This window comes from Bubalus kerabau, chromosome 14, assembly GCF_029407905.1.
Source record: "Bubalus kerabau isolate K-KA32 ecotype Philippines breed swamp buffalo chromosome 14, PCC_UOA_SB_1v2, whole genome shotgun sequence".
Lineage (NCBI taxonomy): Eukaryota > Metazoa > Chordata > Mammalia > Artiodactyla > Bovidae > Bubalus > Bubalus kerabau.
Genome location: NC_073637.1, coordinates 55,931,859 through 55,953,471, shown reverse-complemented (window position 1 = coordinate 55,953,471; position 21,613 = coordinate 55,931,859). Strand labels below are relative to the sequence as shown.

The 21,613-nt window shown below is 36.9% G+C and overlaps 1 long non-coding RNA gene across 1 annotated transcript in view; it reads right to left on the bottom strand.

The window, feature by feature from the left end:
- Positions 1-21,613, bottom strand: part of LOC129627277 (uncharacterized) — a 127,506-nt gene that overhangs the window by 27,472 nt on the left and 78,421 nt on the right. Inside the window, exon 2 of the long non-coding RNA XR_008702517.1 lies at positions 6,694-6,757. This is a non-coding gene — a long non-coding RNA (uncharacterized LOC129627277). The remainder of the gene's footprint in view (positions 1-6,693; positions 6,758-21,613) is intronic.

Below are 21,613 nucleotides of genomic sequence, written 5' to 3'. Positions count from 1 at the left end.
CCTACCAATGTTTATAAATCAATAACCAGGTGTCCATACTGCAATGAGTAGTTTCATGAAGAAATTTAGCTACTATCTTTTTGAAATCATTTGATGCCACCAAGCAGGTATCTTCAGAGTATCTTATAAATATTGTTTTATAACAGTCTCTTTGAATTGCTTCAGATAAATTAACCCTTATAGAATCATAATCTTGATTAAACATGATTTATTTTGGCATGGGAATCTGCTAGAGTATTTCTTTTAGCATTCTTTTTATGTCTTTGTGCATGAGCCCCAATCTTTATAATAGTCGCCTCTCTATGAAGTAGGATTGCATCCAAAGTGAAAGTGAAGTCACTCAGTCGCGTCTGACTCTTTGTGACCCATGGACTGTAGTTGGCCAGGCTCCTCTGTCCATGGGATTTTCCAGGCAGGAATACTGGAGTGGGTTGCCATTTCCTTCACCACGGAATCTTCCTGACCCAGGGATCGAACCTGAGTCTCCTGTATTACAGGCAGATTCTTTACCATCTGAGCTACCAGGGAATCCAAGTGCTCCCTTAAACTTACTGTCTATCTTTGTTGAGAATTCCTTCAGAGCTGAGAAATCCCTTTTTTACCCCAAAGCATTCCAATATCATGTACTACTCTGAAAGCACACCTACTGTCTGCATATATATTTACTCTCCAGACTTTGGCTAATTAGCAAGATCTAGTAAATAAGCTCTGTCACCTGGGATGATTTTATTTCAAGTAAAGAATTATATTCTAAATGTGAGTTTAAATTAGTGATAGTATATGCTGCTTGATATCCTCCAAGTTGTATTTTGAAATACAGTCTATCAACAAATAATTCTAGATCAGGGTTATCAACAGGAGTCTCTATAAATCTAAATAATGTACAGAACATCCCTTAAGGAAGGTAAGGCAAACATGATGTTCCTCTTTGTCTGGTAAAGAGAGGAGAATAACAATTTAGAATATAGTTGGTCCTCTGTGTCTAAGACTTCCCTTGAGGCTCAGAAGGTAAAGGGTCTGTCCACAATGTGGGGGACCTGGGTTCGATCCCTAGGTCAGGAAGATTTCCTGGAGAAGGAAATGTCAACCCACTTCAGTACTCTTGCCTAGAAAATCCCATGGATGGAGGAGCCTGGTGCAAGCCAATGTCCATGGGGTCGCAGAGAGTCGGACAAGACTGAGCGACTTCATTTTCACTTTCACTTTTCTGTGTCTAAGAGTTTTGCATATGTAGATTCAATCAACAACAGGTTGAAAATATTCCAAAGAAAACAAAAAAAATCAGAATGGCTCTCCAAAAACAAAACATTAATTTACCACTCACCAACAACTATTTATATAGTATTTACATTGTATTTACAACTACTTACATAGCATTTACATTGTATAAAGTATTATAAACAATCTAGAGGGGATATGCATGTTATGTGCAAATAGTATGCTATTTTATGTAAGTGATTTAGTATCTGTGGATTTTGGTATGGTGGAGAGAAGCCTGAAGCCAATTATTCATAGATACAGAGGGATGGACATATTGCAGCAGTGAATAAAAAGGTGACAGTAAGAGAGTAACAAAATCTCATAAGAAGTTAATTGGCTGGCTAAAAAAGTGTCGTCTTCAATCAATATTAATGTCTGTACTACACAGGAACCCATGAGTTCAGGCAGGGGAATAGCAGAAGGGTAGCTCAGCAGAAGTATACTATCAACAGGTTTGGCAGTGACAGGTATTGCCCCAAAACACAGGAGATAAAGAATTCCAACCAGGCCAAGGATGAAACTATTATAAGCAATGGGTTTTTGATGTTTCCCATGAGATTGAATTAAAAACCTAAGGCATTCAGATTGCTCATGCACAAAGAGAGAAAATGGATTTTAATAGCTAGTTAAATTTAGAGAAGATTGTTGAAGAGACTTCTTTAGGCTACAGAATGTCTGTTCTTATTTAGGCTCCCAAAAGAGAGATTCTGTTACTGAAGGCTTGGTTAATTCTCAAAGAGGTATTGCAGTCTCAGAAAAATTTGTTACACATTTGTTAAAATAACCAGTTAAACCCATATATTTCCTTCAATTATTGTTTTGTAAGGGTCCTAGGATAAGATTGGATAGTCTTCAGTCCATCAGGAGAGATGTTTTGACCTTCTGAGATATGTCATGACCTAAATAATAGACTAGACCTTGAAGAAATTACATTTATCTTTTCAAAATTTATAAAAGTCCCTTTTCTTCTAGGGCAAAGCACAAATAATTAGAATGTTTTTGAAGAACATTCCTCATTGTCTGAACAAATTAAGAGATCATCTACATGTTGCACCATAACTGAATCACAAGAGAATTTAGATTCTTTATGTCTTAATTGAGAACCTAGGAGAAAACAAGAGTGGTCTTCAGTGAACTTCTGGAAATGGATATCCAGGTATATTGTCCTTTCCAGGAGAAGGTGAAAGATATTGATTCTTCTGCTCTAGAGGCATACCAAGATAGAGCAAACATGCAATGAAACAAGTGTCTTACAGGAGAAATTAATTGCTCAGAGGATGCTATTAACTCCTGCTGTCTTTGCTCCATCTTCCTCTATATGAACATACCACACAGGTGGTAGGTATTTGAATAACCCACAGAGTTTCCCTATTATCCTCAATGGTGATCCTGGACCTCTGATTGGAAATCATTCTTACGTGCTCTGTGATAACATTCTTGCAAGTTGCCTCAGGAGGAAATGATAAAGACTGCTATTTGGTTAGGTACTACTACTGAGGAAAGATGGATAATAGGTTTGTTGATTGCCTTGAGGTCTTTAACAAATTGATATCCTCATCCAATTGTTTTATTTACTGGCAGAATGAGAGTGTTAGCAGAGCTAGTACTGGATATGAGACCTTTGTATATGTCTTGAAACTACAGATTTGAACCCTTCTTTGCTTCTGGCCTCAAGGGATATTGGGAGAAGTTTGGGTATCAATTTTATAGAATCTATTTGAACTTTAATAGGTTATTCTATCTCTGATGTCATTGGAATTTTTAGTTCAGGAGTGTCAGGTAGAGTAGCAAGATATTTACTTGGGATGTGAATCAAAAATTAAGAAGGCAAAATATATACAGTACAGACACAATTCTTATGGATAGAGGAATCCTCTGGAACCATGAGAACCCCACTGATGTACATTTAATGTTACAATTCCATTTGCAAACAAAGTATCTTCCTATTAAAACTTCCTATTAAATCACAAAGCAGGAAGGAATATTTTCCAGTAAGGGGCTCAGAGGTCACAATTAGGGACAAGAGGGAAAATCTGTGGGTTGTTTGAAACAGCTACCACCTGCTTGTCATGCCTACGCAGAGGAAGGTTGAACAAAGCTGGCAGGCGTTATTGTAGAAAGAATGGCACCTGTATCCACCAGGAGTCAATGAGCTTGACTCTCTATTAGTGAGCTTGAGCTGCTGTAATAAAACAGCATAGAGTGACTTAAAAAATAAATTTCTCACAGTTCTGGAAGCTGGGAAGTCCATGTTCAAGGTACCAGTGAATTCAGTTTCTGGTGAGAGCTGTCTTCCTGGTTTGCAATTGACCACTTTCTCCCATGCTGTGTGTTGACATGGCTTTTCTTGTGTATATGGGATGGTGTGTGATGAGGAGCTGGGAGTGGTAAGGGGAACAGAAAGGGAGAACTCTCTGATGTTTCCTCTTATAAGGACACTAATCCTGTCAGATTTAACTGCATTCTTATAACTACCTAACCTTTATTGCCTCCTTATAGGTAATTCAGATTTGAAACCTATTTACAAATACAGTTACATTGGGAGTTAGGGCTTCAACATATGGATTGGGGGCACAGTTCAGTCCATCAGTTCAGTTCAATTGCTCAGTCATGTCCAACTCTTTGTGACCCCTGGACTGCAGCACACCAGGCTTCCAAGTCCATCACCAACATCCTCTATATTTATAATTAATTCACTTTGAGTATTTAAGGGTAAGGCGGAATATTGGGCACTTTTTCCTTCCCTAGCACACCCTCTTGATCTGAAGGATTTTTCTTTGTGCCTTGTCTTTTATTTGAAGATGGGACAATATTTTTTTCCACTACCCCTTTTGTTGATAATACCTCCAAGGTCCCTGACAATATATAGTTGATTAGGAAGTGGGCCACCTAGTTGTTTGATCTGCAGGGAAACAGGTTTAAGTTCTTAATTTTTTATTCTAATACTCTTTTGAAGTGTTCTATATTCTAGGTGTTTTACTTTAGGTAAATGAGCTATTTTCCATTTTGATTTTTGTTTTCCAACTAGGTCTTTAATTTTAGATTTAATTCCATTGACAAAATTAGGTGAAAGAGCTAATCTGTTATATCAGCATCTCTTTACACTCCAACTGTTGTCAGAAGAATTTTAATCTATCCTGAAAATTTCCTATAATTTGATTTTTCATCTGTGTGGTTTTATTATGACACAGTTTTGTTAGAAATGTTTTGGGCATCACTTTTAGGATAACTTGCTCTACTTTTCTTGGGGGAGGGGCATGCTACCTAGCTTGCAGGATCTCAGCTCCCCAATCAGGGATTGAACCCAGGCTGTGGCAGTGAATGCACCAAGTCCTAACCACTAGGCAACCAGGGGACTCTGCTCTATTTTTCCTCTTTCCCCCTGCCCCATGATCAGGTTTATTGTAAAAAAGGGATCCTATAGGTTCCTTTTCAAGGCAATCCAATCAACTTCTGCCTTTCAGGATTTAGCAACTGAGGTTCTGACCAATATGTGTAGAACTTGATATAGATCCATCCAGTCATGGAGGAGCCTGGTAGGCTGCAGTACATGGGGTCGCAAAGAGTCAGACAAGACTGAGCGACTTCACTTTCACTTTTCACTTTCATGCCTTGGAGAAGGAAATGGCAGCCCACTCCAGTGTTCTTGCCTTGAGAATCCCAGAGACGGGGGAGCCTGATGGGCTGCCGTCTATGGGGTCGCACAGAGTTGGACACGACTGAAGCAGCTTAGCAGCAGCGGCAGCAGTCAAAGCTATGGTTTTTCCAGTAGTCATGTATGGATGTGAGAGTTGGACTACAAAGAACGCTGAGCACAGAAGAATTGATGCTTTTGAACTTTGGTGTTGGAGAAGACTCTTCAGAGTCTCCTGGACTGCAAGGAGATCCAATCAGTCCATCCTAAAGGAGATCAGTCCTGGGTGTTCATTGGAAGGACTGATGTTGAAGCTGAAACTCCAATACTTTGACCACCTGATGCGAAGAGCTGACTCATTTGAAAAGACCCTGATGCTGGGAAAGATTGGGGGCAGGAGGAGAAGGGGATGATGGAGGATGAGATGGTTGGATGGCATCACTGACTCAATGGACATGAGTTTGGGTGAACTCTGGGAGTTGGTGATGGACAGGGAGGCCTCATGGTCTTGCAAAGAGTCAGACACGACTGAGTGACTGAACTGAACTGATCTGATAGTTAATTTTATGTGTAAACTTGACTGGGCTGAATAATCCCCAGATAGCTGATAAAACATTATTTCTGGTGGTGTCTATAAAGGTGTTTGAAAAAGAGATTAGCAATTGAGTTAGTAGATTAGATGATGCCCCCTCACCAGTGTAAGTGGGCATCATCCAGTATAAAAGCCCACATGGAACAAAAAAATAAAGGAAGGCAAATTTACTCTGCCTCAGTCTGGATATCCATTTTGCCCTGCACTCTGAAATCAGTGCTTGTAGTTCTCTGATCTTTGGACTTGAACTGAAATACTACTGGCCTTTCATCTCAGATTAAGATTACACTTTGGCCCCTCTTGTTCTCAGGCCTTCAGACTTGAAATGAATTATACCAATGAGTTTTCTGAACCAATTCCTATAATAAATCTATCTATCTAATCTATCTATCTACCTACCTACCTACCTGTCTATCTACAGTGGTAAGATAATTGTTGGAAAAGCCTAGGAAGTCTGCACATGAAAAAAAGGAGCGGGGGCAGAGGACCAACAGAGATATAATAGAAGAGAGATTAGAAACATAAAGGGGTAGAGGGAGAGCTTAACACAGAGAGGCAACCTAAGGATGCATAACAACTTTGTTTGATTCAAATGTTCTCCCTACTTACTATTGAAGATCCAAATCATAATTGCTGAAATCATGCTATTTTAGAAAGATAGGTGTGTGATTAGGACTATAATGACAGCACATATGAGAAGCAGGCATTTTTCCTGGAAGAGAGGATTTCAATTTAGGTAACTCCAGGAAACTGGCAATAGTGGGAAGAAATGTAATTCCTATGGACTTCATGTCCAACTTGAAGGTGATCACCTTTAAATGTAGGCCCCAAAGGTGCGCTCCTCAAACAGGTGGAAAACTTTGATCATTCTCTGGATCACTGCCAAGTTCTCAGCACAGAAAAAATAATCAAGAGAGAAGGAGAATCTCATCTGGTTTTCTTGATGTCCCATCTAAATAGATGGGTCCAGTGAGAATTGCAAATTCACTGTTCTAGGAGGTGGCTCCAACAATAGGTTTAAAAGTGCTATGTCTGTGTTCTACCCTGTGATGCTCCTTTTAGGAGAAACAACACTTAAACATCACAGCACAAAATAGTAATAAAATATAGTAAAAAGGAATTTAGAGGAATTTCCTGCCAAACTGAAAATTAATAGCCAAAGAACTCAATGTAAAGAGGGCAGAGTTCAGATCTGGGGCTGACTTACCACAAGGCTGAGGTCCATGGTGACAAGCAGTGTTGAACACACCTTACAAAAACCTCCAGGAAAACTGTGAAAATAAACAAAGACCACTCAAATGAGAATAAACAAAAAATATTTATTCAGAGCTTGCAACAGAAAGGGAGTCAGCATCACTTGCAAATGGCAGAGACTCAAAAGCAAGCAGGAAAATGTAAGAGCCTTATGGTGGAAAAAGGGAAGTCCTCAGATATACCATAATTGCAGATCGCTGGCATGGCAAAACTGGAAGTGGACTAACTACAAGTAGGACATCCTATGCTACTGGTTAAAGGTGCATATTTTGCTTTCTCTTATCAGCCCTAAGTTGGAGGCAGTGAAGCTGGCAGTTATTGACCCACAACTGGCCATTTTGAAATGATTGCTGCAGAGGTGAAGGTTTAGATTCTTGGGTCGATTGCTGCAGAGGTCAAAGTTCAATATTTATGTGGTCTGGGTTTCTATATTAAACCTCTCAAGACCATGGTGGATGGCTAAATGGTACATTGTGACTGTCTTTTTCTTGTTGAATAGCCTTTTGTTCATAATTGATAATAAATAATGTACACATTGAGACAATTTTTTTCCTGATCTCTGTGCACTATGCCTGTGTACTAAGTCACGTCTGACTCTGTGAGAGTATGGACTGTAGCCCACCAGACTCCTTGCCCATGGGATTATTCAGGCAAGAATAATGGAGTAGGTGGTCATTTCCTTCTCCAGGGGAATTTTCTGACCCAGGGATCAAACCCACATCTCCTGCATCTCCTATACTGGTGTGTATGCTATATCACTTCAGTCATGTACAACTCTGTGCTAACCTATGGACTGTAGCCCTTCAGGCTCCTCTGTCCATGGGGATTCTCCAGGCAAGAATACTAGAGTGGAATGCCGTTACCTTCTCCATGGGATCTTACCACCAGGGATTGAACCCACAGCTCTAATGTCTCTTGCAGTGGCAGGTGGGTACTTTACCACTGGTGCCACCTGGGAAGCTTATATTGACAAGTGGATTCTTTACCACTGAGCTACCTGGGAAGTCCCTTTGTATAATATACCAATGTTCAAAGAAACTGAAACCCAGTGACATATTCCCCAGTATTTTGTGGAAATAGCCCATTCCTCATTATCATGGCATATTTTAGAGGGATAAGTATTATCTTGAGGGTAGGACAGGCTAAAGCAAGATTTATTTAAATATCATGTGGGTTTATGCTCAGTGTTTTGCAGTAAAGCATAAGAAATAATATTTAAATACCGTTGAAAGTAAACTGAGGAAACAATAACAGAATATCTGTATAGAGCTTCTTTGATATTTGAGGGGTCTGATAGGGCTAGTTCCTGAATGCAATTGGGGAGTACTAAGGAAAAATGTTGATAGAGTGCTGAGTGATGGTTTTGGTATGTAGGAGAGAATGTGTTTCACAACTGATATGTGATAGGAGTGCTAAGATGTAAAAAGAAAATCATTAAATCCAACTTTTAAATTAGTGAAATCAAGAATTCAGAAAAATGTTCTCTGCGTGTTGTCTCCAAAAGAGACAAACATGGTCCCTGAGCACCAGAGGACATATTAATTTAAAATGCATCATATGTTCCAAGTACTCTACAAGTTGACTTAACAAGATGATTATACTGAAAAAAATAAACAGACAAACTTGAAACTAGATAACAGATCAAATAAACAATAATGGACTTTCCTAATTTCCTTGGTGGCTCAGACGGTAAAGCGTCTGTCTATAATGCGGGAGACCTGGGTTCAATCCCTGGGTTGGGAAGATCCCCTGGAGAAGGAAATGGCAATCCACTCCAATACTATTGCCTGGAAAATCCCATGGACAGAGGAGCCTGGTAGGCTACAGTCCATGGGGTCGCAAAGAGTCGGACATGACTCAGCGACTTCACTTTCTCTTATTGCTGATTTTACTAATATTTTAATCTTACTAATTTTAACTGAATTCCAATATTTCCTATTGTATATATACAAATATTGTTAAATTAATTTTATAGACATGTGAAATTACTTAATATTTGAAAAAGAACATTATATAGAGTACAAATTCCTTTAATATTCTATATTTAACTGTTCTAAGAAGACTTTCCTTCAATACTTTTTTGGTTTCCTCTGTACTCAAATATGTACAAAGGTAAATATTTTCTATCTACATTAATATCACACTCAAGAAAACATTCTCTTTTCTCTAGCTTTTGGTCTAAATTCCATTACAAGAAATCCATTTAACTTTACCCCACATAAACATTATCATAATACATTTAATATATTTTTCATGTCATTGCTCTTAGTTAATTGTGCAATTTACAGCACTTTAAGTGTTTCTGAGTTTTAAATAGTACTCTTCAGTACATTAGGAAGACAATTTAACATTTCTAAAGCAATTTTGGTATGCAAGATTCCTCAGATTCAAACAGAACAAATAGCTTAAATAATTATAACACCATTTAAAAAATTCATTTACATAGTGTACCATAAAATCCATTTTATTAATTGGCAAGTAGCTCCTGGAATGCTATGGCAAACACAAATTCCTGTGTTTAGTTGCTCAGTTGTGTCTGACTCTTTGCAACCCTATGGATTGTAGCCCACCAGGCTCTTCTGTCCATGGGATTTTCTGAGCAAGAATATTGGAGTGGGTTGCCATTTCCTTCTCCAAAGGATCTTCCAGACCAAGGGATTCAACCAGCATCTCTTGCATGTCCTGCATGGCCGGCGGATTCTTTACCTCTGAGCCATTAGCTTCCCTTATAGAATACTGGGGTGGGTTGCCATGCCCTCCTCCAGGGGATTTTCCCAACCCAGGGATTGAACCCAGGTCTCCCACATTGCAGGTGGATTCTTTACAGTCTGAACCACAGGGAAGCCCAAGAATACTGGAGTGGGTAGCCTATCCATTCTCCAGGGGACCTTCCCAACCCACAGATTGAACCAGGGTCTCTTGCATTGCAAACAGATTCTTTACCAGCTGAGCTACCAGGGAAAACCAAACATACCTTGAATCAATGGAAAATGGATCATTTTATATTAAAAAGCAACTTTTGCTTGGTATTAAATTTAGATGATCTTGGCTCAAGGGGGCAGTGTACACTGCAGTATATACTGAAGAGTTATAGAATATCCTTAGCCCAACAAGAATTTCTGACTTTTTAGGATAAGATTTCTTTTTTTCCTAAATCATGTTTTAGAAGATAATAGCATTGTAAAACAATATATTTACAAATATTATAATAATACATGTAACAAATGTGTTCCATTTGAAAAGTGTACAGTGAGTACTAAAATGCCTGCTACTACTAAACAGGAAACATAAAATATAAAGGGAATATAAATAATAGATTGAACAAAAAAAGATGAATCCCTAAGCTGGTCTAAAGACCCAACAGAAAAGAATATAACTTATTGAGAGACAGTAAAGCTCATGCTAATATACCATATATATCAAGTTATTTCATAGCTATATCCTACATTAATTAGGAAAGATCAATTAGGGAATGTTTCCAAAGCACTTGTAAATCAATAACTGTGTTGAATGAATCGTCTGAATACAAAGAAAGCTACCATTTGGTGTGGGGTGGGAAAAATCAGGTAATAAATCTCAATTTTAGGATTTCAAAAGCTCTTTTATAGATTGTTTTAAAATTTGTGCCAAACATATTTTGAAATGCCCTCTTATACAGTAACTGGTCAAATGATGGCTTTCATAGAAGTGGAAAGAGTCAGGAATGATTCAGCAGCTGAGAAGAAAGTATTTTAAATTACACCATGTGAAGACACCATTATCTTTGCCCCTTAATACTAGGTAAGTTTTTTTTGACAAATTTACATTTTTTTGGAACCTCAGTTTCTAGACTGGCAAATAGAAGCTAAAAATATTTACCTTGAAGAAGTAAAATATTAGGGAAAGTTTAAATATAATTTCTTCTGTCTCAGATCAGATCAGCCGCTCGGTCGTGTCCGACTCTTTGCGACCCCATGAATCGCAGCATGCCAGGCCTCCCTGTCCCTCACCAACTCCCGGAGTTCATTCAGACTCACATCCATCGAATCAGTGATGCCATCCGGCCATCTCATCCTCTGTCGTCCCCTTCTCCTCCTGCCCCCAATCCCTCCCAGCATCAGAGTCTTTTCCAATGAGTCAACTCTTCGCATGAGGTGGCCAAAGTACTGGAGTTTCAGCTTTAGCATCATTCCTTCCAAAGAAATCCCACGGCTGATCTCCTTCAGAATGGACTGACTGGCTATATCTAAATTCCATTAATAGGAAATATATTTAGCATTAACCCATATCTACATATTAGTACCCTGGGGCTGTTTCTTAATAAAGTTCCATAAACTGGGTGGTTTAAACAATAGAAATTAATTGCTTCACATTTCTGGAGGTTAGAAGTCTGAAATCAAGGTATCATCAGGGCTGGTTCCTTGTGAGGGCTGTGAGGGAGGATCTATGCCTCTCTCCTAGTTTCTGGAAGCCTCAGGCATTCTTTGGTTTGTACATGGTGTTCTTAATGTATCTTCACATCAGCTTCCCTCTGCCCATGTCTATCTCTGTGTCCAAATGACCCCAATCAAACAACCCTCTCTAATGACCTGTTCTTAATCTGACCACCTGAAAAGACCCTAGTTTGAACTAAGTTCATATATACAAGTGTTGAGGGTTAGGATTTTTGAGACATATAGAAGAATGTGATATATTTCCATTTTCAAAAAAATGTTTCTTACTCTGTTTAAATTTAAATGGTATAAAAATGATGTCAATATCTTATATAAGTACATTTAGGTGAAAAGAGAAAAAACACATATAGAGTAATACATGCATTTAATTTATTTGTTTTAGCACTTAAATGAAGGTTTTTAGTTATAGTGTAACAAAGTTAAGAAAGGCCAACTATAGAGAGGCTTGTGTGTTAGTTGCTCAGTCATGTCCAACTCTTCGCGACCCCATGGACCGCTCTGTCCATAGGATTCTCAAGGCAAGAATACTGCAGTGGGTTGCCATTTCCTACCTCTACCAATAGAGAGGTATTGTTACTAAATAGTTCATTCCTCCCTCAAAGGCTCACATTTTACCTCCTATATTTGCCTGGCACAGATGGTAACTCAAGGAAAAATGCCTGACATCCACTTTAAATTAGAAACTTCGTTAATTTAGCTGCAAGCACCATAAGCAAAAATGAAATCAGTTAGGTTGAAAGTTGCAGTACGAGTCAAAAGATCATGGCATTACAGAAAGCCAAGACCTAGATGGGACACTAGAGACTATGAGTTCCACAGACCGTAAATAAAATATACTATCTTTCTTAAGATCAGAATTTTTTCTTCAGTTTTGAGAAGGAATAAAGGTCTCAAATAATTCAATTTTACTCATGTTCTGATCTCAAATAATTGCCGAATGAAAGGAGACTCAGAATTCAGCAAGAAGGAAATCATATATCTCCAGTGAAGCTTAAAGAATATCTATGAAAGCAATTCAAATAAACTATCTCTTCTTTATGAGGAAATAAGAAAGATATGTTTTATCTTAAAATATGTATTTGTTAAAATGTGCAGGGTAATAAATGCAAAACTTGGAATACCATATTACCTAAGATGTGCATTTTTATGAAAAAGCTATATGAATAAAAAACAGGAAATGTTTATAGTTCTTTTTAAAATTATAAACAGTACTTGCCTATGTGTTGTTATTTTTATATCAGAGAAATTCATGTTTTAAAAATCTTAAATGCCAACTGATCCAAGTAATTAACAGAAACATTCTACAATATGAATTTCAATGTATCATTCTGTCGACATAAACCCATCTTCAAAAATACTTCAAGTATCTTTCTTAGATAGCCTCACATAATAAGGTCAGACATATCTGCACTTTGGAAAAAAATAGGTAAGACTGAAGGATAGAATGTGGGAGTATAATTTCAGCGATATAGCACTGAGCCATGGTGATTGTATGGCATGGCTGTGTGTATTGGTGATTGAGGTGAACTGAAGATTCAGAACACTGAAAAATATAATTTGTAAAAACATCTGTTTTATTAAAGATATTATTTTTTAGAGCAATTGTACATCCACAGCAAAATTGAGATGAATGGACAGGGATTTACTGTATAGCCCTTGGTCCCACATGTAAATAGCTTTCCCCATTATCCATTACTCCCATCACAGCAGTGCATCTGTTACATCTGATGAACTAACACTGACATATCATAATTGCTCAAAGTCCACAGTTCACATTACTGTTCACTCACAGTGATGTACGTTCTATGGGTTTAGACAAATTTATAATGACATATATCTACCATTATAATACCATAGAGAGCATTTACAACTATTTACAAAAAGCTTATATTTACAATGATTTACATTGCATGTGCAGTATATTAGGTATTAAAAGCAAACTAGAGACTATTTAAAGTATATGGGAAGATACACAGAGTTTATATGTAAATACTACACTGTTTTATTAAGGGACTCTCTGGCCTTTAATCTTTTTTGTAAAAAGAGTGAGTTTGGCAACAACAAAGCTCATGACACATCTTCACCAGATGCAAAGAGTGCCCTTGAACATTTTCCCGTTTACTTCTCTGTGAAGACATGGTACCTTAACCCTTAGCTTTCTCACTCACCCCAAAAAAGGGATTTGAACATCTGTAGATATTTGGCTTCTGATGGGTGTCCTGCAACCAAACTCCTTCAGTTACCAAAGTATGACTGTGGTTGGAATCATACAGTATGTAGCCTTTTCAGATTGGCCTCTTTCACTTAATAAATATTCAGTTTAAGTTCCTCCATGTCTTTTCATGGCTTGATAGCCCACTTGGTATTAGCACACAATATTATTCCTTTGTCTAGATGTACCACAGTTTATTTATCTATTTACTGACTGAAGGACATTTTGGTTACTTCCAAGTTTTGGCATTTATGAATAGAGATAACATAAACATTTCTGTGCAGGTTCTTGTGTGAATATAAGTTTTCAATTCCTTCCAGTTAATACTAAGGAGCATGACTGTGGGATTATATGGTAACAGTATGTTTAATTTTGGAAGAAACAAAGTATCTCCCAAAGTGGCTGTATTATTTTGTATTTTCACCAGCAATGAATGAGAGTTCTTGATGCTTCACATCCCCACCAGCACTGGTGTTTCCAGTGTTCCAGATTTTGGATTCTAATACATGTAGTTATTCTAATCCTGGCAGGTCTCATTGCTGCTTTAATTTGTATTTTACTGATAACATATTTTGTGGATATGCTTATTTGCCATCAGTATATATGCTTGAATAAAGTATCTCTTAAAGTTTCTGTTGTTGCTGTCTAGCTGCTCAGTCATGTTGACTCTTTGTGACCCCATGGACTGCAGCACACCAGGCTTCCCTGTCCTTCACCATCTCCCAGAATTTGTTCAAACTCATGTCCATTGACTCAGTGATGTCATCCAACCATCTTATCCCCTTTTCCTCCTGCCTTCAGTACTTCCCAGCATCAAGGTCTTTTCCAATGAGTCTTCACATCAGGAGGCCCAAGTATTGGAGCTTCAGTTTCAGCATCAGTCCTTCCAATGAATATTCAGGGTTGATTTCCTTTAGGGTTGACAGGTTTGATCTCCTTGCAGTCCAAGGGACTCTCAAGAGTCTTCTCTAGCACCACAGTTTGAAGGCATCAGTTCTTCTGGACTCTGCCTTTTTTATTGTCCAGCTCTCCCATCTGTACATGACTACTGGAAAAACTATAGCTTTATAAAGACCTTTGTAGGCAAAGTAATGTCTCTGCTTTTCAATACAGTGTCTAGGCTTGTATTTGCTCTTCTTCCAAGGAGCAAGCATCTTTTAATTTCATGGTTTCAGTCACTGTCCACAGTGATTTTGGAGCCAAAGAAAATAAATTCTGTACTGTTTCCATTGTTTCCGCATCTATTTGCCATGAAGCGATAGGACCGTATGCCATGATCTTCATTTTTTGAATGTTGAGTCTTAAGCCAGCTTTTTCACTCTCCTCCTTCATCTTCATCAAGAGGCTCTTTAATTCCTCTTCGCTTCCTGTCATAATGGTGATGTCATCTGCACATATGAGATTATTTATTTCTCCCTGCAATCTTGATTTCAGCTTGTGCTTCATCCGTCCCATCATTTCGCATGATGTACTCTGCATATAAGTTAAACAAGCGGGGTGACAAAATACAGCCTTGACATACTCCTTTCCCAATTTGGAAAAAGTCCGTTGTTCCATGTCTGGTTGTAACTGTTGCTTCTTGATCTACATACAGGTTTCGCAGGAGGCAGGTAGTGTGGTCTGGTATTACCATCTCTAAGAATTTCCCACAATTTTGTTTTGACATACGCAGGCAAAGGCTTTAGTGTAGTCAATGAAGCAGAAGTAGCTGTTTTTCTGGAATTCTCTAGCTTTTTCCATGATTCAATGGATATTGGCAATTTGATTTCTGGTTCCTCTGCCTTTTCTAAATCCAGCTTGTACGTCTGGAAGTTCTTGGATCACATACTATTGAAGTCTAGCTTGAAGGATTTTGAGCATACTTTGCTAACAAGTGAAATCAGTGCAACTGTGCCACGGTTTGAACAATTCTTTGGCATTGCTCTTCTTTGTGATTGTAATGAAAACTATGGTTTCTGACCCATTTTTTAAATCAGATTTTCAAATGTTTTCATTGTTGAGATGGTTTATATACTAGTTATATATGCCTGACATACAGGCAGAATGATAGCTGCCATCTAGGAGTCAGGAAGCCAGGAAGTTTAAAATAGCCCTTGAGAAAAAAGAACCTCAGCTTCTTAAGAGAATATTTGGGAATATTTGAGAATATTTCATACCATCAGGCAGAAAACCAATTGACCATTGTAGAGATTTTAGGACTAACCAACTTTGTGTCTCTGCCTGAAATTTCAGCATTTTTTGCAGTCTTCTCTGAGCAGGTAGGCTTCTCTGATGACTCAATGGCTAAAGAATCCACCTGCAATGGAGGAGATATAGCAGACGCTCATTCAATCCCTGGGTTGGGAAGATCACCTGGAGGAGGAAATGGTAACCCACTCCAGTGTTCTTGCCTGAAAAATCCCATGGACAGGGAAGCAAGGGGGGCTATAGTCCATGGGGTCGCAAAGAATTGGACATGACTGAGCATGCATATGAAGCACTGAGCAGATAAATTCCTGTGTCCTTTACTTAAAGAAAGTTGAGTCTTAACCTTTTTCAGTGCATTGTTGCTGTTCAATCAGTCGTGTCCGACTGCAGCCCCATAGACTGTAGCACACCAGGCTTCCCTGTCCTTCACTAATTCCCAGAGCTTGCTCAAATTCAAGTCCATTGAGTCAGTGATGCCATCCAACTATCTCATCCTCTGTTGTCCCCTTCTCCTCCTGCCTTTAATCTTTCCCAGCATCAGGATCTTTTCCAATGTGTTGGCTCTTTCCATCAGGTGGCCAAAGTATTGGAGCTTCAGCTTCAGCATGAGTCTGAAGCTGGGGTAGGACAGAGAATTCCTTTTCTAAAAAGGGAATCAGCCACACAGGCACCTAGATTTTCAGTTTGAGTCAATCATATTTCAATTAATCACCATTATCCTAAAATAGTTACAGAATTCTGTAACTTCTCATCTCACTATTATATACTTCTCATCTCACTATTAATGGATATTGCTGTTATGTACCTTGTCTATCACATTCTCACTCATGCACATTTTCTTTCTCTTACTGCATTTTTGACTACTACCCCAAAATAAGCCCAATTTGAAGTTTCTATGCCATTTTCATAACTCTTTTCAAATACCTTTTAACTCCTTTACATTTCTCAAATTTGATGACAAAAAGGTTTAACCTGATTTTGAATATTAGATATATGACAATGAGCAAACTCACAAGACTTCTTATTTCTTTATATTACCAACTCCTTTTCAATTCTCAAATTAGTTGTGATAAAAGTATACAGAAACTTTTGGATATCTCTGTTGACTGGTGACATGATGTTCCCTTTTTATCTACTGTAACCCACCCACCTGGCAATTTCTCTGGAGTCAACTCCTGAATTTATAAAAGTCTTATTCTTGTTTATATCAGAGAAGGCAATGGCACCCCACTCCAGTACTCTTGCCTGGAAAATCCCATGGACAGAGGATCCTGGTGGGCTGCAGTCCATGGGGTCGCTAAGAGTTGGACAAGACTGAGCAACTTCACTTTTACTTGTTAATATATATTTAGTATTCTTTCCTTTCCCACATGTTTCTAGATGTAATTAGCAAAGATTATGCCTTGAATTTGTATCTTAAAATATGGTAGATACACATAGCTTGAGTGAACTGTAAGAAGGAAAAACATCTAATGGGAATAATAATAATAGCCATAAGATAATTATATGGTGGTAAAGCTCAGTTGGTAAAGCATCCGCCTGCAACGCAGGAGACCTGGGTTCAATTCCTGGGTCAGGAAGTTCCTCTGGAGAAGGAAATGGCAACCCACTCCAGTATTCTTGTCTGGAGAATCCCATGGACAGAAGAGCCTGGTGGGCTACAGTTTATGGGATTGCAAAAGTACGACATGACTTAGTGCTATCTTTAGTATAATAATCAGTGTGATTCTACATACTGCATTTTATTGGCACTCCAAATTGTTTGAGTTACAATATTAGTCTCTCAATTTATAGAAAGATGAAAGATCAGAAAGTGTAAGTGATTTTTCCAAAATCATAACAGACAATGAGTTAAATTGGGAACTCAAACATAACTTATCAAACTCTGTGCTTAGGTGTATTTGATGTACATAAAATTCCTTTCCTTGAAAGGTACATGCTATCAGGTAGATATGAGCAACACTGCATAGATTTTTTTTTTTTTAAATAGAACAAAATATACTTGATTTGGGAGTGGGGTGTATCAAACTTAGAATTGTGATCTTCATAGGCAGTTATTTAAAGTAGTACTATCTCTTTGCTTTTATAATTTGGGCATCTAATTAGATCCTGGGAGATTTTCCTTGGTTATCTCTAGGACTAAAGGAATAAGGAAAAAAAAAATGTAATTGTTTCTACTCATTTTCTTGTTCTTGTGGCTAAATATAAATCTTTGTGATGTTTTCACTGTTTATTCAATTAAATATAAAAAAATTAAACATTATTCTTATATTTCCTATATTAATAAAAACCCTATTTATGCATATTATCACTAATATATTAGTGTTATAAATAAGAAGGTTATTCTTAAGATGTCCTCCAAACCATTCTTTTTCTATGATTTATTAGTGGGAATTCCAATCTTATCCTCAAGCAGATACACTCTTACATTTTTCCCACACTAAGGTAAAACCTGATTCATAGTCAACACAGTTTCTATTTTAAAGCATACCATCTGTGACAGCTCTGTTTTGAACCTCAGAATTATGCTGACATTGCATTACTAAAATGAATGATTCCTGACACAAGAAGTCCCAGGAAAAAGCTGGCTCTTTGTCATCTTGTTTTGTTTCTCTCAGCTACTGAGAAAAACACAATATCAAATGCTATTAACAATAAATTTCTAAAACCTACAATACTGTAAATAATAATCTATCAATGAAAAATATTTTTTCAAAAGCTAAAAACTGGTGATTTGGAAATTATCTAGAATGTCACACTTGAGAGAAAGAATAAAAAAAAAAAAAAAAAAAACTTAAAAAAGTTGCCAGTCCAGGTTCGATGCACGATACTGGATGCTTGGGGCTAGTGCACTGGGAAGACCCAGAGGGATGGTATGGGGAGGGAGGAGGGAGGAGGGTTCAGGATGGGGAACACATGTATACCTGTGGTGGATTCATTTTGATATTTGGCAAAACTAATACAATTTTGTAAAGTTTAAAAATAAAATAAAATTAAAAAACAAAACAAAGCAAAAAAAAAACCAAAAGTCTTCACAGAAAAAAAAAAAATAAAACCTACCATGTTATTTTGATATCTGTTCAAACTTCCCAAGATTCCCAAAGATTAACAGAAGCTGTTGGCAGAATTCTTTAATTGGGTACTGTACTGAAAAGCATTTGGAACCTATGTGAAAATATCAAAGATATGAAGAACCTTTGGAAACAGGTCATACATATCTCTTATTAATTTAACACATCAGTTGTAAGAATGGTAGTTTCCAAATAAGATAGTATAACTGAAAGTTTTTCAAGTATGATTAGGAAGAGCAAGAAAAGCATGGACTACAGGTAACTAAAATGATGGACAAGGAGGCCTGGCGTGCTGTGATTCATGGGGTCGCAAAGAGTCAGACACGACTGAGCGACTGAACTGAACTGAAAGATAGGTTAGTTCCCAAAACTACATTTTAATCAAATGAAACCCTCCCACAATCAAATTATAACAATTTCATATACAGAATGCTTTTTAAATAGAAAACTAAAATTGTCTGATACCAATTTCTGTTTTAAATGTTTTCATTACTGATAATATCTTACAACTTAAAATTTTTTATACAGTAACTTTATATTTTATTGTTTTTAATTTTGTTCAGGTTTTTATAATGTATTTTTCATTGTAACTTGACAAAGTAATTTAATAAACCATATTTGGTTTATAAAACTAAACAATTAAATTTAAATGCTTTCTTTCATATTTCAAAATATGAACAGGTTTGCAAGTCCTTTTATATATAGAGTAGCATAAAATATCTCATATATATTAAAACAAATAAACATAAGTGAATAACAGCTACAGAGAAGATTAAAAATATAAAGTGTACATAAGATATTTAAAATAGAGAAGCTATAGTAAAAATAATATACACAGCTGTTCTGCAGCTAGTGCTGCCAAAATATGGAATGAATTCAGCATATATATAAACCTGTGCACATATAATTAAATGTGATAAATATAACTTTTCAAATTCTATTTGCAAACTTCATAATAATTAAAATCCTCCAAATTTAAGTCTTCCTTAGTGTATTTTTCAGTGTCATGTGCATTTAATCAAATCAGTATAAATACATTCATTAAGAATCTATTTTATATACAAACACAGTCTAAGTGGTAAAGGGAAACTAAGGCAGTGAAATTAGATATTTGGTTGCATAAATGAATGAATGAATAAAAATGTTTTGCATCATCAGGAACCACATAATGTTGTTGGAAAGCAAAACTAAACATACACAAGAGAAATTAGATGTGAGATTTCCGAGGGGACAACATAAACATTTCAAAATATTGCCAATATCCCACAATACATATTAAGAATTGTCATGGTCAGAAAAACTTAAAGCCACATTCATATTTTAAAAACTTGAGATTACTTCTCTTGAATTTAATGTATTACTCCTGGGTCCATGGCTTCCATTTGATGTTTGACATTTCCTTCCTTCTTTTCCAATTTAAGCCTTTATCTGAACCATAAAGAATGAACATTCTAGCAGTCCTTGTCAGGAACTAAGTTCAATGATAGAGCAGAGAATCCAATTTCCCGTTGAGGTCTAGAAGCCAAGGGCATGATCAGTTTATTTCCAAAGGGTCAACTTTGAATGGGTGTCCTTTGAGTGGCATTGCTGAAAGCAGGAACTTATCAGATTTCTCAATCTAACAGATCCTTACAAAAGAAAACGGGGCAGAAAGCATCTCTCATTCCTACCAGCCAAGGTTGATGGTTTTCAAAATACTCCGGCTCTCTCACATATGCTACACTTATACTGAGCTCTTTAAGGGGAAGCTGTAATATTTTAACCAGGATAAAATGTCATGTCACCAGCACTGTTTCTATTTCACTATGTTTAAGTTCTCAAATCAAGATCTTAATTAAAAAGAATAGTCATAAACCAAGAAAAGATTAGTTTGGTGGAGGGGGAGATACATTATTGTGTCATCAAAAATATTGAGGCACATTGACAGAAGAGTAGGTAATTGTGGCTAAAGTGACAAAGGTCTGGAGATGGCCAAGTTAACTGGATTGCTAAAAATATATATCTCCAAACACTTGGAAACTGTAATGTCATAAACAACTTTATTCTGAAAACTTTCAAAGAAAATCTAGTGGTGAAAGCCAGATTGCACAGGACTGAACAACGAGTACAATGTAAGAAGTGGTAACTTCAAGAAACTCTAAGAATTTTTTAAAAACTTTAGATATGAAGGTGATAATACATACTAAGCAATGGTTAGGTAAGAATGTAGGATTCAAGGACAGTGGTTTTATTTTACTTTTTAGGATAATACAGACTTGAATACATAACTATAATGTTGAGTAGATCCATAGAGAGGAATACAGTGAAGCATTACTTATGGAAATGGGTTTCTGAGAGTATGGTGTGTAGTCACAGGAAGAAATTGAGAGAGACTGACTTTTAAAAAGGAGAATGAAAATGATGTTTGTTAATGGTGGGGTTGGAGAACATGCTGAGAAGAAGGTGAAAGTCAATTAGGACATGCAGAATTTCTAATGACATTTTTGCACAATTTTGTACATTTCTCCAGAAGTTTCTTCAGGACTTAGAGTAACTAAAAAAAAAAAAAAAAATCTAGGAGTTTTTAGCACTGGTCCTAGGTGGCTATGTGAGGAATGAGATCCAATAGCATATGTAATGACACTGAAGTAGCTACAAAGAAATTATGTGGTTGACCATCAAACACAAATTAAATAGAAGAAGAAACCCAGTTAGTCACTATCAGATAAAATGATCCTTGCTGGAGGGTAAATGCACAAAATGATGAGGTTAAAGAAACATGAAGTAGTACATAGAAGACTTACATGGATACAGAACCCTGATTGAAGATTTTGATATTGACATTTGTTATTTCTGAAAGTGATTTCAAAGCTGAATTTTAGCAAAGAAATTGAGCAGTTGAATTTTAGAGCTGGTAAGCATATTTAATTTGAAGAGACAATGAAGATTGTTTTTATGGTGTTTTATTAATGGATTTATATGGACATTAGA